The 18,218-nt window shown below is 38.6% G+C and overlaps 1 protein-coding gene across 8 annotated transcripts in view; it reads right to left on the reverse strand.

Moving 5' to 3' along the window:
* Positions 1-18,218, reverse strand: part of CDKAL1 (CDKAL1 threonylcarbamoyladenosine tRNA methylthiotransferase) — a 661,934-nt gene that overhangs the window by 446,263 nt on the left and 197,453 nt on the right. The window lies entirely within an intron of this gene.

Genomic DNA, 18,218 nt, shown 5'->3' on the forward strand with positions numbered 1-18,218 from the left:
CATACATATTATTTTTTATAACTTTACTGAAGTACATCCTGTAAAACTAACCCATTGTCAGTACACAATTCAATGATTTTAAATAAACTTATACCGTTGTACAATCATCACAACCCATTTTTAGAACATTTCCATCACCCCCAAAACTCTCTCAAGCTTATTTATAGTCTATCCATGCTCCCATACCAAATATACTACATTTTGCTAATCTATCAACCAGCTGATGAACATTTGGACTGTTCCCAATTAACACCTTTTATAATAATGCTTCTATGAATATCTGAATACAGATCTGCATGCGGACATATGTGTTCACCTCTCTTAGATAGATTCCTAGGAAAAGAATTGTGGGTTATGTCGTAAATTTATATTCACTTTTATAAGAAATAACTTTTCCAAAGAAGTGCTACCATTTTATATCCCACCAGGAATGTATGAGGGTTTGAGTTTCTCCACATCACCAAGACCTCACTCATATTGTAACTTCTGACAACAGCTATTCTAGTGGGCATGCAGTGGTATATTATTGTGCTTTGAATGAATAATATGCATTCCATAATGACTAACGATATTGAGCACCTTTTCGTGTGATTCGCCAATTGTATTCCCATTTGGTAAAATGTTGTCATGGTTAATTTTTACACGTCAACTTGCCTGGGCCACAGGGTGCCCAGACATTTAGCCAAACACTATTTTGGGTGTGTCTGTGAGGGTGTTCCTGGATGAGACTGACATTTGAATCAGTAGACTGAGTAAAGCACACTGCTCTCCCTAACACTGGTGGGCATTATCCAATTAATCAAAGACTGAATAGAACAAAAAGGCTGAGTAAGGGGGAACTAACTCCTCCTGTCTGACTACTGAGCTGAGTAACTGGTCTTTTCCAGCCTTCAGACTCAAGACTGAAATATCAGCTCTTCTTGGGTCTCACACCTGCCCAGTTGCCAGCTGTAACTTACACCATCAACTGTCCTGATTCTCAGACCTTTAGACCTGGACTGGAACTACACATCAGCTCTCTAGAGTCTTCACCTTGCTGACTACAGACATTGGGAATTTTCAGCCTCCTTAATGGTGGGAGCCAATACCTTATAATACATCTCATTATACACACACACATACACCCCTATTGGTTCTCTTTCTCCGGAGAACCCTCACTAATATAAATGTCTACTCCAGTATTTTGTCATTATTTTAGTTAGAGCATTTGTCTTATTATTGAATTATAAGAATTCTTTACATATTCTGGTTATATGACCTTTATGAGATATATAATTTTTAAATATTTTCTCTCAGTCTGTGGCTTATAGTTTCACTTTCATAATGGCATCTTTTGAAAATTAAAGTTTTTTTAATATAATGAAGTTCAACTTATCTATATTTTATTTTACAGCTCATGCTTTGGGTGTCATATCTAAGAACTCTTTGCCTAGCCCAAGAGCACAAAGATTTCTCCTACATTTTCTTCCACAAGTTTTATCGTTTTCACTCTTATAATTAGGTCTAGGACACACTGTGTTACTTTTTGTGTATGATAAAGGTCTAAGTTTATTTTTGCACATGGATATTCAATCGTCCCAGAATCATTTCTTTTCCTTCTTCCTCCTTTGTGCCACTGCCATCACACATACTAACATATATAGTTGTATAAACCCTAAACTATAGTGCTACAATTGTTGTTTTATACAATTGTATGTTTTTTAAAGAAAAATGTGAAAAATATATATTTATAAAGTACTATATATTTACCCACATAATTACCACTTCTAGCACTCTTCATTTCCTCCTGGGGATTTCCATTTGGTACCACTTTCTGCCTGAAAAATTGTCTTCAGTATTTCTTGTAAATCAAGTCTGCTAGCAACAAATTTTTTATTTGGAAATGTCTTTATTTTGTTTCATTTGTGAAGGATACTTTTGCTGGATATATCAATAGAATTCTTAGTTGACAGTTTTGTTCTTTGAGCACTGAATATATCACTCCACTGTCTTTGACCTCTAGTGCTTCTGGTGAGAAGTCGACTATTAATCTTGTTGTTCTCGGGTACACGGTATGTCATTTCTCTCTTATGCTGTCAAGATTTTCCCTCTCTTTCTACAATGACTACGATGTGTATAGGTGTGGATATCTGGGACTTCTCTACATGGAATTCATTTAGCTTTTTGGATCTGAAAGTAATGGTTTTCATCAAATTTGGGAAATTTTCATCCAGTACGGTTTAAAACTACTGTTGTTGCTGTTGCTGTTTTTTACTGTATCCTTTTCTTTTGTGATTCCCATGACACATTTGTTGGTGTGCCAGATGTTGTCCCAATGGTCTCTGAGGCCCTTTTCATTTTTTCTCTTTTCTTCTGTCCAAATCAGATCATTTCTCTTGGTCTATCCACAGATTTTTTTCTTCTGCCATCTCAGATCTGCAGTTGAGCCCCTCTAATGAATGTTTTCATTTCAGCTACTGTTCTTTTCAACTCCAGATTTCCTATTGGTTCTCTTTTATAATTTCTATCATTTTGTGATTCTATATTCAAGTCACTGTCATCATCCTTTTCTTAAATGCTTTTAACATCGTTTCACTTAGTTCTTTCTAGTCTTTGTCTGCTAAATCCAACATTTCTGGCCACTCAACGACAATCGATACTGACTGCTTTTTTCCCGCTTGAATGTGGTTATACTTGGTTTCTTTGTATGTATCATAATATTTTGTTAAATACTAGAAATTTTAGGTAATATATTGTAGCAACTCTCAATTCATATTAATCACCCAAAGTGTAGTCTATGAAGTTTATGTCTCCACAATGAATGGTCATTAATCTCCTTTCTTAGCTCTTCTGGCTTTCTTCCCCCCAAAGTGTAACTTCCCAGCAGTCAATTCTGTATCTGCATAGCAAAGCTAAGTCAAGGACTGGTCACGCATATGCTCAAACACCTTAAACCAGTAAGATTCCTAACTATGTGCTGACTGATCTGTGTATGAGCCGAGAGCATTCAAACTTAGGGCCATTTTCAAGTCTGCCCCACCTTTTACTTTCTCCTGGGCTTTCTTGGGTCCTCTCCCACCTTCTCGCGATGTGCATACAAGCTCCAGCCGACAGATAAGTGTAGGCAGCTTGGGTCCACTCTGGTCCCTGTTGTGCATATGCACAACCTCCAATCAATTTACAGTTGGCGAAGACTTATCAAGCATCCTCTCTCTGTCTCACCTCCCAGAAGTCTCTGCTAAATCCGTGGCTAGTCTGTCTGTCTACCACTTCTGCCAAACAGGCCCACAACTTCAGGTGTGTAGAGCCAGAGACACCCCATCCCCTACCCCCCCCACCCCCCGTCATGAGCCATAAACATCTTCACTTTCCCAAACAGTCCTCCAAGTCAACTGAGCCTTCTTGGGAGCAGCAGTGAAGCTGCTGGTTTTTACAGCCTGCCCTGCCCTGGATGAACAACCTTGCCCACAGAGCTGAGGAAGGAAAACGGCAGTAGCACCAGGCTCAAACACCACAGACTCACGCTGTTCTTACCCACAGCTCAGTTGTTTGCACAAATAAACACTTCTCAGTTTGCTGACTGCTTTTAGTCAATTTCCAGAATGCGAGAATGGCTTGTTTTTGACCATTTGTCCAGCTTTGTTGTTGCTCATGGGGAGATTTGTTGACCTTCTCATGCAGTCGTGCCACAAGCTAACCAAAGCCCACTTTTTAAAAGCAATTATTTAAAATAACTTTAAATACGTAATTAATACAGATATAAGATTCTAAGCAATTATATGTATGTTTCATCACCCCTCATTTCAGAAAGATATACTGCTTAAACATCTCCTGTACAGACAGCTTTTCAGGACCAGAAGTAATAAAACCATCAGTCATGGCCTTTTTCGTACTAATCGCTTTAATAAGAAACATTAAGTACTTCATTCATTCTGAAAATTCTTGCTCTGATGGAGAAACATAGTTAGACTCAAGCAAGCATTTGGCATACCAGATTTCACAGATTTTCAAGATAAGTTGAACTCTTCAATCACAAGTCCAGTTAATGAAGGGGTGAGCAAGATTGGCATGATAACATAATAGTTCTCTGAGAGATGCCAAAAGTTCAATAATGACTATGCAAAGGCATGCTATTTTCATACTAGCCTGAGACAAATTTCATTATATCCTGCTGAGACTTCAGCAATATGAGCCTGTACTAATAACATTTGATAAATTATTCATCTCCAACTATCTACATGCAAATAAAGGAACATATCCTGCCTGATGATATAATGAGTTATTTTCCAATCCAATGATTCATTAAAGAGTGGCAGACCTAGCAACAGTCTGTGTTTTTTTTTAATTGAAAAAAATATACCACACTAAAAACAAAGTAGGAAATAACATAAAAGTCCCTCATTATATCTGGTCAAAGATGAAAGAAAGGAAATTCAACCACATAATGATTATTTTTTTAAAAAACAGACTAGCAGAACAGAACTTTTATACTTGTTATACCATCTTTTTAAAAAATCCTTTTGCAAACAGAATTGCTATTTCAAAGTAACTCCTTAAATCTACAGACCACAGAATAAAAACATATACTACAAATCATTACCCATTACATGTGCAGTTATCAGTATTATTACCCTCTAAAACAAACTGAAATTTGACAGAATAAATAATAAAACTGAAGGAGATATCTTAAAGAAGGTGTATCTGTGAGACAAAAAGGAAAGGAAACAAGGACTCAGGAACAGGGAAACACGCTGAAGGAATAAAAATGTGAAAGGTAAAAAGGAAACTTCTGGAGCAAATTTATACTGAAAATGAACATGTTATACTTATGAAGGGACCAAGCCTTAAGGACCACCATTAGACACTCAAACACTGCTTCTCTATACAATCCCTTCTGATTAGTCACTGATGCCTAGCACTGTGAAGGAAAAAGAACACTGCTCAATGAGTACCAATTTGTTTTGTGACTACTGCGAATTTCATCCGCCTTTGTGGCTAGACTGAAGAGAAGGAGAGGAAGAAAAGAAATCAGGACAACAGAGTTTGAAAGAAAAGGAGAGTGAAAATATTGGTTTTTACATCATTTCAATCACACATAATAAGAAACTAAAGGAGGAAATATTAATAGGAACAGATGGGAACAATGATGCTCAGTGTGACCAGATAAACTGATAATAACATGAGACCACTGAGGAGACAGGGATAAAGATGTAAGTTATTAAAATAGAAATATGCAATTTTAATCCAAGGATGAAAAAAGAAGATTGCCTTATATGTAGAATGGGACATACTCAAATGTTCTATTTCCATGATTTTATCTTTCCCATTTTCAATGTAAATTCACATTTCATCTCCTCTAAATAATGGTCAAATATGTCTCAGTGGGCTTATTAACCATCTTTAATAAACATCTCTCTAAGTTGTTACTTACAAGTGTCACATAAAATTCAGTCCTGTTAAACCAAATTTAATTTTAAACCTGAGGCTTTCAGCAGTTATTTATAAATCAGCTACAAAACCCTGATTCTGTGCTCGTTTTTACATTTGATCTAATCCAGTAAAGAATGTTACTAAACTATTTTTTTAGCTAAAATTATTATATATTACAAAGTATTGAACCAAAAGCTAGTTTGTTTTATATAATTCACTATTATATGCACACTTGTGAATTCATAACACTGAAAAACCTATACGAAAAAAGGCATATTTTGTACAATAATGGCTATACTCGTTGAATCAATATATTCAGTGTTGTTTATGGATCTTCATGAGCAAATAATCTTTCCCAAATCCCGCAGTGTTAACTGCATTGAACATTATTAGAGCTGAGGAAAAACATCCCACCCATACATACTAGAAAGCCCAGTCTGTCAACATGTCAGGAAGCCAATTATAATGGTCATTCAAAAGCAGAAAAGTAACAACCCCTGTAATATAAGCATATATGTAAACACACACACACACACACACACACTGATAGAAATAGGACTACCTACAAATTAGGTATTTATTAATTAAATTATGTTTCTACATACAAACCAATCGTTCCCCCTCTGGTTCTCAAAGCTAAAGTCATTTGTACAAGTTAGCCTTAGAATATCATTACATATTACAGAAGCACCAGTAATCTGGCAACTTGGACTCCAGTTGTTTATTTCTTTTCCCTTTAATTTCTTTTTCTTCTAAAGCCTCTAGAAACAGCCAGACTTTCCTTCAATACTTCATTCTTCTCACCTAATTTTAAAGGCCATTCACTGTTTCCTTAATATGTTACCACCCACCTCCACTACCACCAGAGAGGCCTCAATGCCAAGTTTGTTTCATCTCTTACTGACTGCTCTCACTTCACACAAATTCGGTCCTATTAACAGACATCATGAAGACCTAGCTGAACCCTAAACTCTGGGTCGTCCTGCTGGAAAGCTTCCTAATAAAAGCAAACCCAACCCAATGCTGGGGCAGCGGGTAAGAGAAGACTGGTAGATATACAAGCAAAAACAAAAATTAAAAGATGAGTAAATGCACTACAGACATCAATTCTCACTTAAGAGAGCCCCATCAATTTGAATATTGTTTAAGAATATTGAAAGGAAAGCTCAGTTTACTGTTTTTCTACAAAATGCTTGGAGCTGTTACTCAGCATAGCCTCCAAAGGCTTTTTTTTTTTTTTTTTTTTTGCGGTACACGGGCCTCTCACTGCTGTGGCCTCTCCCGCCGCGGGGCACAGGCTCCGGATGCGCAGGCTCAGCGGCCATGGCTCACGGGCCCAGCCGCTCCGCAGCATGCGGCATCCTCCCGGACTGGGGCACGAACCTGTGTCCCCTGCATCGGCAGGCGGACTCCCAACCACTGTGCCACCAGGGAAGCCCCAAAGGCTTTTTAACTACTTAGTTACACAGAAAAACAAAAATTTAGCCAAAGTTTGTCTCTACTCCGTTCAATGTCATTCCTCATATGTAGGCTCCTCCCAAGAAAGCAAGCATTCTCTAATAGTCACACATAAGTAACTCTCTTGAAATATTTTCATTTTAAAAGAAGAAAGCAAAGTGAAACAAAGTAGTCGGGTTAAGTGAAAGAAGCAGCTAGTCTGGGTTGGAAAATTTTACCCGAAATGCTAGAATTGACTCAAAACACAAGATCACTACAATTCAAGCGCCAATTTTAGCTACTAAGATTTCAGCAATTACGAAGAATTTAAATGTTAACTAGAACAATGACACCTAGAAAAAGACATTAAAATAAGAGAAGAATGGTAAGAATCAACTGCCCAAAAAGACAGAATTCAAAGCGTGAATCAAAGTATAAGCAAAGAGAGCCTACTAAGGTCCTGATGTTACCAGCGTGCATTTCCAGAGTTTTGAGTTGGAGAGGAAGATAAGGACAGAATACAAAGTTTAGATCCCCTAAAAGTTTGAGGCTTATTTAATATCAAAACTCTTCTTGCACAAAAAAGTATCTACACTATAATTATAATGACATGAAATTTATGTATGATCCAGACCTGTGGAAGATGTAAAGATGAAAACATGTTGGAATGGAAAATTCTAAGGCAACTTTTTCTTCCATTCATACAGCATTGTTAGTACAACTAATGACAACTATTTTCAAGTCATCATACTGGACAAAGAATACATAAAATAAATAATCCACATAAGCAAGATGTCTTCTTATAGTAATGGAAATACCTTCTGGAGGCAAACTACCAGAAGCATTTAATTTTATGATTCAATTACATCTTTTGCAAGCAGATATACCTTTTATGACAGTGGGAGGAGATTTATACGGTGCCAATTTATTTTTCACAATCTAAATCAAGTGTACATCAAAATATTCAAAAGTCAAAGCAGTCGCACGTCAGTAAGTCCACCTCAGTACTGACCCTTAAAAGAACTCATGTGGTTGGCTGTCTTGCTACAGTAGGCTCCCCTGAATTCTATATATTTCTTTTCTATTTTTCCCCACACTCTATTTACTTTTTTATTTTTTAAATTTGTGTTGAGTATAGCTGTGTAAAGTATAGCTGCTTTACAATGCTGCGTTAGTTTTTACCATACAGCGAAGTGAATCAGCTATACATATACATATATCCCCTTTTTTGGATTTCCTTCCCATTTAGGTCACCACACATCTCCTGAATTCTAAATTTCAGTAGCTCCACTTTAATGTCTTAGGGTGTTTTTTTTGTTTTGTTTTGTTTTTGCGGTACACGGACCTCTCACTGTTGTGGCTTCTTCCGATGCGGAGCACAGGCTCCGGATGCGCAGGCTCAGCGGCCATGGCTCACGGGCCCAGCCGCTCCACGGCATGTGGCATCTTCCCGGACCGGGGCACGAACCTGTGTCCCCTGCATCGGCAGGCGGACTCTCAACCACTGCGCCACCAGGGAAGCCCTGGGGTGTGTTTTTTAACATCTTATTGGAGTATAATTGCTTTACAATAGTGTGTTAGTTTCTGCTAACAAAGTGAATCAGCTATACGTATATCCCCTCCCTCTTGCATCTCCCTCTCACCCTCCCTAGCCCACCCCTCTAGGTGGACACAAAGCACCGAGCTGATCTCCCTGTGCTATGCAGCTGCTTCCCACTAGCTATCTATTTTACCTTTGGTAGTGTATATATGTCCATGCCACTCTCTCACTTTGTCCCAGCTTACCCTTCCCCCTCCCCAGATTTAATGTTTATGGCAATAAAGCTACTCAGTACTTCCATTTCAGTAAGTAAAGCATCCATGGCAGCAATGCAAAAACTTAATCATTGCTCATGCTCAAACCCATATTCCCCAAATTACTGCACCAGGTGATGAAAGCAGAGATAATAGACCTAATAACAGATGGCATTCAAGCTCCTAAAAAAAAAAGAGAGAGAGAACAACACTATACAAGAATAAGGAACCTGTAAGCCACACTCAGCTCAAATCTCCACATCTGATCATGAATGAAAATGTCAAGCTCCTCCTGCAACTCTTCAAATCATTATAAAGTGTCACCGAGGAGCGGTGGGAGGCAGTATAAAGGCAACCTAAAGGGAGGCAGTCAGGGAAGGGGCATCTGGCACTTATTTGTTGGCTTTAAATTCACAATCTTAGTCCTCAACCCCCTGTGACTGGCATTACCACTGCCCTTCTGGAGAAATGAGGACAGTGAAATAAGTGTAGAAATGTACGAAAAACAAAGAGGATGTACATTTTATATCACAACACAATACACTAATGCACATGCATAACCGAAACAAAAGTTCCGAAATGCTACAGATGAGTAAAAACTGAAGTAGGTTTGAAATATTATTTTATCAATATTTAGATACAACATAAAGACTCCCCAAACCCAACCCCCACCCCCAAAAAAACTATTCTGTCCTGAGTCATCACAATGACTTCTGCCCTAAAGGGACTTACGGTCTTGAGGAAAACAACTTGTAAACAAATAACTGGAATGAAATGTCAGACATGGTCTGATCAGTGTTTTTAAGGACAGTAGATCACCATGAGAGAGTGGTCAACTCTCCTAAAAAAAGATCAGTAAAGGCTTCAAGGAGAAGTGACACTGTAGTGTGGGAGGCTGAGCAGGCCAGATACAAGTTACATACACAACTACATAGATTCCCCAGTACATCTGGACACAACACTGCTAACACAGCAAGCACAGATCTTTGCTACAAATCCTGTCTGTTCATCTTCTGCTTCTTAAACCAGCCTATCGCTAAAGCCAGAATTCACTGAAAAGATTTATTAAGACTTGGCATAAAGGAGCTCCACTGTGAAAAACCCCACCTTCAAAAATTAAATGCCTCTAAACATAGTTTATGAGATAGAAATTATGTGGGTTTGAGATACGCATTCTTAGTTCTAATCAAAAGACTGGCCAAACATTATTTTTAAAGGTTAATTCAAAACCTCAGTATTGTACACTGAAAAACAAACAAACAAACCTTACTTCAAGAATTTACAATTAATGTTGGTTGTGAAACGTTAAAGACAAAGTTATCAACATCAAAATCCTTCTGATTACAGCTTCAATACTTATCTGGCCTAAATACAAAACTAGAATTTAGAACATAGACCATATCCTTAAAAAACATGGAAGGATTTTCTTGACTTAATCATTTGACAGTATAAACTGTGTTTTACCTTAAAACCTTCCAAAATTACCTTTAAAAAACACACCCAAGAGAATTCTCTCTGCAGAATCTCTTTAGGTTTTACTGGTTTGATTAGCTTCTTTATTGGTTGCTTACAGTTAAGGAATACGTTTACTCACTCTTTTCCTAAATTAAGCACCCTTATAGCAAGGTAAGACTAAAATATTCTTTTCAGAATTTTTTTTTTTTAAATATAGCAAATCTAGGGGCTTCCCTGGTGGCGCAGTGGTTGAGGGTCCGCCTGCCGATGCAGGGACGCGGGTTCGTGCCTGGGTCCGGGAGGATCCCACATGCCACGGAGCGGCTGGATCCGTGGGCCCGTGGGCCGCGGCCGCTGGGCCTGCGCTTCCGGAGCCTGTGCTCCGCAGCGGGAGAGGCCACAACAGTGAGAGGCCTGCGTACCGCAAAAAAAAAAAAAAAAAAAAAAAAAAAAAATATATATATATATATATATATATATATATATATATATAGCAAGTCTTTATTAACTCCTAACAAAAAAAGTTTTTATGTTGGCACAAAATAAAATGGCAAGTAAAACTGAGAAGGAGGAAAGGGAGAAAGAAATCAAAGAGGAAACAAGAAACATGAAGGAACAAAACGTGTAAGTAAGAATATGAAAGGGAACTAGAAATGGTTGAGCCGTGACCTTAGTCAATAGGCAGGAGGGATGGAGATAACAATAAATGGGTCTCACTTTGTCACTTCCCTCCATTCAAGGTAAGCAGCTTAATAGAACCTAAAGAACTTGAGATTAGAGGAGTAGGTTTCAAATTATAGTACACTGCTGCCTTGCTATATAATCAGTAATGCCAGGGTTCCTGTGGAGTACAAATGAATTAATGTATACGAAAGGGTAAGCTACAAAGAGCCAGACAGAAGGTAATTACAGTTACTACTATAATTAATGCAACTGTAATCTTATCAAGACCTATAATGCTAATGACGTTTCTCAAAAGCAAGAAGGCAAGGAGATTTTTAAAACTTTCAATCACTGTAAAATAAAGTCAGATCCCATTTATTTTTAAACCTCTGGAGAACTAGGAAATAGGTCACAAATAATTGCATTGATAATGATAATCAGATTTGTGAATGATTTTAAAAATATTTTAAATATATAAATCAAAGTAGATTCCCTCTCAAATCACTCACTGCATTCCGATACAATTTCTTGAATATGAGGGAAGAGAAAGAAGGCATAAGTAGGGTACAAGGAACTGCACCTGACCCTGGGTAAGTCTAAGCATAGGTGCCAGAGAGCCATGGCTGTTTTCCCACCCCAGGACATCTGAGTGATAGGATGCATACCACTGTGACAGTGGCTCACATGGCAAATGAATCTAGGTGAAGGGCCACATGGCAGAGTCTCCAAGCCCCCCAGCTTCCCCAGGTTCAGGTAAGCCACCCTGCTATCTTCCCACTCTGGCTAAGGGTCCCTCTCCAAGCAAACACCCTTGAGAATCACTGCTGCAGGTGATGTTCACACCTTGCATTAAATCCTCTCAAATTACTTTTTTCCCCCCAGCAATCCCAGTCACCAAGATGAAAACTGCCTGTCTCAAAGTCCCAAAAATAAATATGCCCCAGGATAGAAATGAAAGTTGCTTTAGAGAAGCACAAAACTCTATAGCAACACGGGGAAGTACACCACTTATCACCACCTAGGATGGCATTACCACGGAATACAGTAAAGGCAAAGGAGTCAGGGAACTGTGCTTTACTCAAGATCCTCTTCACTGGAGAATACAGAGACATACAAAAGAAAAATGCATGGTATGTCTGCCACAAACGCCTTCAAATTCATTTTGTAAGTAAGAAGGTATGGGGAAAGAAAAAGTAAACTCTGGCATGTGGAGATTAGGATGCAAGAAAAAGCTAGTCACATTACAATAACTTTTGCTAGAGATCACTGTCCAAAATGTCAATGTCTCATTCTAATGACGGGCTCTGAAACTCAGATTTATAGTACAGACTCCAACACTCCTAGAATGTCAGTCAGAGCTGAAGGGACCTTCCATGTCATACAATTTACAACCCAGGAAACTGAGGACAATGAGGTTGTGTGGGTTGTTAAACACGACGCTGTTAGCAGCAGACCAAGTAATTCAACATAACCCTTCACATCCTCAATCCATGATTCTAGCCCATCACAGCACCAGACTTCAGGGCAGCTTAAAGAAATGGGGCACTTGAATTTTCAGAGTTGCACTAAAGATTTAATGTGTTAAAAACCATCCTTCACAAAGACATTTCAGTTACTTTTTCTTTATTACTCAATAAAATGTATGCCTTGTTATAACGGTAGTACTGATAAATTTCTCCTTAAAAATCCATCCATAGTTGATATCCTAACTGGAGATTCTGCAAATGAGTCCCCCCACCCCCAAACTAATAAGTAAGTGAAATTAGTGTTTATTCTCTCAGTCTCAGAAGTAACTGCTACACATATACTGTGTGCTCTGTAGAGTGTTATGGAATGAATTTTTAAAAGAAAAGATGTGCATCTCCAAACATTAGATACAAAACTCTGTATCAGCTGAGCATTCTTTCTCTATACCAAGTGCTAACAATACTAGGTTTTCTAAGGAAAGGTCAATGGTATCACCTAAAAGACACCCTACAACTAGTCTCATTAAATAAATTCTTCTAATTCACAAAATTTTCAAGAAAATGAGAAAATCAGATTTAAATTTCCTGTCTAGTTACATCTGAGCCATCAAATTACTCTATGTTGCCAGTTTTTTCACTTGTTTGTGTTATATGATTTTACTGGCAATAAAATATCAATATTTGTTTTTTAATAAAATTTTCAAAAATGTCATAATTTTTATGTATATTTTGCTACTGGAGTTTTAGATACTGCACCTCTAACATCACCTGGTTTCCGCTTTGTACTTCTATTTTTACAGAACCCAGCTATAAAGTACCAAAGAAGAATTACCAATACAATACAATTTACTATTGTGTTAAAGAACAAACTGCAACAGAAAATACCACAATCAACCTACAATTTCACCCTCTATTTAAAAAACATAATAAAGCTGCTAGGATTATTTTCTCTAAGTTTATCGTCCCAACTATTCTCATTATATTTTACTAAACAAAAATAGTAGACTCTTTAAATGAAGACTAAAGCTTCTCCAGACATGCAATAAACCACATATATGCATGCAGAGCATAAAAGCAGTGTACCACATGCCAATTCTCTACAAAGGTAGTTACAATAAAGGAAGAACTTAAGTACATTAAAGTTTTTTTATTATATTAATTTTAATGTTTTCTATGAGAGCCTCAAAACAGGATTAATTGATCTACTTGTCATTGTTTACTGAATAAATCCTATTAGAATAAATAGAAATTAGAACTGTGGGACTCAGAAATTGTTATATCTGAGAATACCAAATACCTGCAATGAAAATTATTAATACACAGACATGATTAATGTTCACACTTCATAAACTGTTTTAACATGAACAGTTCTCACAAAAGTCTGGACTACAGTAATGCATTTTTAGAGAATTCAACAATACTTGCAGTCTCACCTTCATGGAATCTGCCAAGGCAGAATCAAGCTTTGCAAAGAGTTAACATGTAAGCGCAATTTTCACAGCAGGCAAGTCCCTGTTAATATTTAAACAAGGAAGGATGGGGCTACTTTACCAGACAGATCAGTGGGACCACTAACACAAGGGTTGGGTCATGGGAAGCCTGAGAAGTTCAAACTTAAAGTAATTTCCTTTCCTTGTTTTGAACAATCAAATCCAGTGAACCATTATAACAGTGTTATGTGCAAACTCTAACACGATCATCAACCTAACAAACTATTCAACACTATGCACCCTCCCCACTTCCACTCTGGAATGAAGAATTCAAAGTTAATGAAATACCCAAGACTTCATATCAATAAATTCCATTATTAATAAAAGATGGTTGCAAACCATAAGATAATGCATCTTTGGACAGAAAGGGAAATATAAGTGATGAACACACAAAAGCAGTGTAATTAACTTTAAGACAAACCAAAGCATATAAAACAAGTCTGAAGCCAGCACAGCAGAATTCACCTGGGGGACACATTTATGCATTTATTTGAGTTTTAAAAGTTTTAATGGCAGAAAAATATTTGACAAATTAAAGTTACTTAACTACTTTTATTTTAAAAAATAAAATAAACATGACTACTTCCAATGTTTAAAGAAGACTCTTTTGAGAGCATCTATTGGCTATTTTGCAGCAGATAAATAATTCTGGGACTGCTTAGTGTTTCTGTGGCTAGAAACAGGACTGATAATTTAGCTAATAAAGTTATAAAGTTAGAGAAATACAGACAAGACATGGTGGTTTCTCCAATAAACTGTCCTTTCCAGCCATTATTCCAAACTAGCTATTATAAAATAAAGTGATGTGAAAAATCAACTTATAGTCTTATGGTAGAACTTTGCTGTTTGGGACATAAAGACATTTGCCTGGTCTTACTTCTAAAACTATTATGATTTGAAAAAATGCTACGTAAAAGAGATACAGTGAATAAAAATAAGTTCATTCTAGAACATATAAGAAATACAGAGGATAAATAAGCAAAGTCAGAGGACTGGTTATTTGAGGGAAACAAAGGAGAGAGAAGGGAAAGAAGACTGAAAGGGACATGAACTGACACATCTAAGAAGGTGGCAAAATGCAATGATTACCAACCTGTAACCACATATTAACATGGAACATAAACTTAAAACAAACAGGCTCATGAGAAAAAAACCAAAACCAGATAACAGCAATAAATTTCTGGCTCCTTTAGTTATTAGAAGGCAGAAGTTATCACCTATCTAATTATACCAGTGAGACTGGGAAGTATTCCCAACATGTAAAGCCAATGCACAACTTTTTCTACTATATTCATACTATAGTAACTACATAAGAGATTACATAATGTGATGATGTGTAAGAGTATCCATTCAAAGCTTATTTCAACATCACTAATCATTAGAGAAATGCAAATCAAAACTACAGTGAGGTATCACCTCACCCCACTCAGAATGGCCATCATCAAAAAATCTACAAACAATAAATGCTGGAGAGGGTGTGGAGAAAAGGAAACCCTCTTGCACTGTTGGTGGGAATGTAAATTGACACAGCCACTATGGAGAACAGTATGGAGGTTCCTTTAAAAACTAAAAATAGAACTATCATAAAACCCAGCAATCCCACTACTGGGCATATTATACTCCGAGAAAACCATAATTCAAAAAGAGTCATGTACCACAATGTTCATTGCAGCTCTATTTACAATAGCCAGGGCGTGGAAGCAACCTAAGTGTCCATCGACAGATGAATGGATAAAGATGTGGCACATATATACAATGGAATATTACTCAGCCATAAAAAGAAACGACTTTGAGTTATTTGTAGTGAGGTGGATGGACCTAGAGTCTATCATACAGAGTGAAGTAAGTCGGAAAGAGAAAAACAAATACCGTATGCTAACACATATATATGGAATCTAAAAAACAAACCAAAAGAATGGTTCTGAAAAACCTAGGGGCAGGACAGGAATAAAGACGCAGATGTAGAGAATGGACTTTAGGACATGGGGAGGGGGAAGGGTAAGCTGGGACAAAGTGAGAGAGTGGCATGGATACACTACCAAATGTAAAATAGATAGCTAGTGAGAAGCAGCCACACAGCACAGGGAGATCAGCTCTGTGCTTTAGGACAAAAAAAAGTAACAAACTATTAAATACTTCTAATTATCAAAATTTTCAAGAAAAAGAGAAAATCAGATTTAAATTTGCTGTCTAGTTACATCTGAGCCATCAAATTACTCTATGTTGCCAGTTTATTCACTTGAGATAGGGAGGGTGGGAGGGAGACTCAAGAGGAAGGAGATATGGGGATATATGTACATGTATAGCTGATTCACTTTGTTATAAAGCAGAAACTAATATACCATTGTGAAACAATTATACTCCAATAAAGATGTTAAAATAAAGAAAATTATTTTATTGAAAAGAAAGTACTGAAAAAGGAGATGTGCTTTTGTGGTTCAATATTATCCCAGATGTACCATGCTACATATCCAAGCTCAGTTCACTTACTCATTAAGTTTAGAAACACCTTCAAGTAAATCTCCATCAGACTTCGTAAGAGAAGTTACTAAGTCATTAACACTAATAAAACCACACTTGAGATAGTTCCGCCTTACAGTCTCAATTTACAAAAAGTTTATATTCTAAATTAGTATCAAGTGCAAAGTACAGTTCTGACAGAGTAAAGATTAATAGCAATGTGTTAAATAAGAAAGAGCTGTTTGGTGAAGCACCCTGGGAATTTAGGTCAGCCTAATCCAGGATCACATCAATTACTGAGAAGGTAGGGGAAATGGAAAATCAATTAAACTTGCAGATTGTACCATACTGGGAAAGCCTTCAATTACCAATACTGGAGGCAACTGAAACCAGACTAAATGAAATACCAGCAAACATATTAAAACAATTGAGGCCTCCTTTATTAGAGACTGACTAGAGAAGAAATATGACTTAACAGTAAAAACATTTTTCTATTTTCAATACGCAATATTTATTTGCAATCATTTATCTTAAGTTACCTGGTTTGACTACCTTTTCCAAAGACAAGAACTTTTTTGAAGATGTTTTTTGTTTAGAGGACTTCATATACATATATCAAAACAAATACCCAGATTTATATTTCCTGCAAAGCTTTTTTTTGTTTTTTTGTTTGGTTTTTTTGGCAGTACACGGGCCTCTCATTGTTGTGGCCTCTCCGGTTACGGAGCACAGGCTCTGGACACGCAGGCTCAGCGGCCATGGCTCACGGGCCCAGCTGCTCCGCAGCATCTGGGATCCTCCCGGACCGGGGCACGAACCCGTGTCCCCTGCATCCGCAGGCGGACTCTCAACCACTGTGCTACCAGGGAAGCCCCCTTTCAAAGCTTTTATACCAAAAAATAGGGGGGGCTTTAATGACCATGTAAAACAAGACTAAGGTGCATATGAGTATTTTTTAAAGAAAGAAATGAAGGAGTAGCTTCAAGATGGCGGAAGAGTAAGACGTGGAGATCACCTTCCTCCCCACAAATACATCAGAAATACATCTACACGTGGAACAACTCCTACAGAACACCTACTGAACGCTGGCAGAAGACCTCAGACCTCCCAAAAGGCAAGAAACTCTCCCATGTACCTGGGTAGGGCAAAAAAAAAAAAAGGAAAAACAGAGCAAAAGAATAGGGACAGGACCTGCACCAGTGGGAGGGAGCTGTGAAGGAGGAAAGCTTTCCACACACTAGGAAGCCCCTTCACTGGCAGAGACGGGGGGTGGCGGGGGGGATGCTTCGGAGCTGCGGAGGAGAGCACAGCAACAGGGGTGCAGAGGGCAAAGCGGAGAGATTCCCACATGGAGGATCGGTGCCGACCAGCACTCACCAGCCTGAGAGGCTTGTCTGCTCACACGCCAGGGCGGGCGGGGCTAGGAGCTGAGGCTCGAGCTTTGGTCGGATCCCAGGGAGAGGACTGGGGTTGGTGGTGTAAACACAGCCTGAAGGGGCTAGTGCGCCACAGCTAGCCAGAAGGGAGTCCAAGGAAACGTCTGGACCTGCCGAAGAGGCAAGAGACTTTTTCTTGCCTCTTTGTTTCCTGGTGCGCGAGGAGAGGGGATTCAGAGCGCCGCTTAAAGGAGCTCCAGAGACGGGCACGAGCCGTGGCTATCAGCGCGGACCCCAGAGATGGGCTTGAGGTGCTAAGGCTGCTGCTGCCACCACCAAGAAGCCTGTGTGCAAGCCCAGGTCACTCTCCACACCTCCCCTCCCAGGAGTCTGTGCAGCCCGCCACTGCCAGAGTCCCGAGACCCAGGGACAACTTCCCCAGGAAAACACACGGCGCCTCAGGCTGCTGCAACATCCCGCCATCCTCTACCGCTGCAGGCTCGCCCCGCAACCATACCCCTCCCTCCCCCCGGCCTGAGCGAGCCAGAGCCCCCGAATCAGCTACTCCTTTAACCCCGTCCTGTCTGAGCGAAGAACACACGCCCTCAGGAAACCTACACGCACAGGCAGGGCCAAATCCAAGGCTGAGCCCCGGGAGCTGTGTGAAC

The sequence above is a fragment of the Mesoplodon bidens genome, assembly GCF_964165515.1.
Source record: "Mesoplodon bidens genome assembly, chromosome: 10".
NCBI classification, from domain to species: domain Eukaryota; kingdom Metazoa; phylum Chordata; class Mammalia; order Artiodactyla; family Ziphiidae; genus Mesoplodon; species Mesoplodon bidens.